Source organism: Rhincodon typus, chromosome 35 (genome assembly GCF_021869965.1).
Source record: "Rhincodon typus isolate 14 chromosome 35, sRhiTyp1.1, whole genome shotgun sequence".
Taxonomy (NCBI): Eukaryota; Metazoa; Chordata; class Chondrichthyes; order Orectolobiformes; family Rhincodontidae; genus Rhincodon; species Rhincodon typus.
The window spans coordinates 13,283,953-13,284,950 of record NC_063366.1 but is presented as its reverse complement, the minus strand read 5'-3'; the positions used below and the strand labels follow the sequence as shown (position 1 = coordinate 13,284,950).

General features: G+C 57.4%; 2 protein-coding genes across 4 annotated transcripts in view; one reads left to right on the top strand and one right to left on the bottom strand.

Annotated features, from left to right (window-relative positions):
• Positions 1-647, bottom strand: part of polr1h (RNA polymerase I subunit H) — a 6,377-nt gene extending 5,730 nt beyond the window's left edge. The window contains exon 1 of one of the 2 annotated variants that reach the window (XM_048616532.1): positions 514-647. The gene's annotated coding sequence lies outside the window, so the exon portion shown is untranslated. The other variant, XM_048616533.1, reaches the window with a different exon arrangement.
• LOC109924732 (E3 ubiquitin-protein ligase TRIM69-like) overlaps positions 1-998 on the top strand; it is a 32,552-nt gene that overhangs the window by 24,399 nt on the left and 7,155 nt on the right. The gene's annotated exons all lie outside the window — the stretch shown is intronic.

The following is a 998-nucleotide window of genomic DNA, read 5'->3' as shown; positions in this document are numbered from 1 at the left end:
CTGAGGGAGCGCCGCACTGTGGGTGGGTCAGTATTCAGATGGGATGTTAATCTTTTTGGGTGGATACAGAAGAGGTTTTTATGAAGAACATGGGGAGGGGAGTGAGGAGCATCCCCCTGGTCTCCTGACCAACAATAATCTCCCTTCACAAAAACAAACAGTTTACATAGAGATATAAAAGATAGCAGCAGGAGGAGGCCATTCAGCCCTTCGAGCGTGCTCCGCCATTCTTCACGATCATGGCTGATCATCCGACTCAACAGCATTAATCCTGGTTTCTCCCCATAACCTTTACTGTTGGTTGGATCTTGCTGTGCCCCATTTGTCTGCGATTCTTCCCAGAATCCAGAAAGTGCTTCGAAATGCTCTTAATTACGAAAGGCGCTACACAAATGCAATCATTTTTCAGTCGCCGACGACATCCATCCCATTTAAAACAAAATCCCACCGTTTGTCTCCGACAGGTACTGCCTGCCCCTGAAACTGTAAACGTGCCTCGCCATCCAGACTCACCTGCGGCCTAGCGCTCAGGCTCCGGGCATGGAAACAGGAAACATCGCCCTCCGGCCCAGTCCCGGCCGCAGCGGCGCGGGGGAGGCTACCGCCACCGACAGCGCCTCCCGGCGGTGGGGAGGAACCGCCAGCCCTGATACGGCGGCGATGTGGGGTGGAACCTCCAGGAGCAGCGCCTCCCGGCGGTGGGGAGGAACCGCCAGCCCGATCGATTGGTAGGGGCGGACCAGCCATCCTCCCGCCACTGCAAACAGAAGGGAGGAACCTCCGCCGACAGCGCCGCCCGACGAAGTGGAGGAACAGCAACGCCCGACGGGAGGAACAACCAATGGCGCCGCCCCGTGGAGGGGAGGAACCACCAATGACCAGCACCTCTTCATAATTGGATCAGAGACTCCCTTGTCCGCTCCACACTCCCCTCCAGCTCCACCACACCCAGCACTTTTCCCTGCAACCGCAGGAAGTGCTACACCTGCCCCCATACC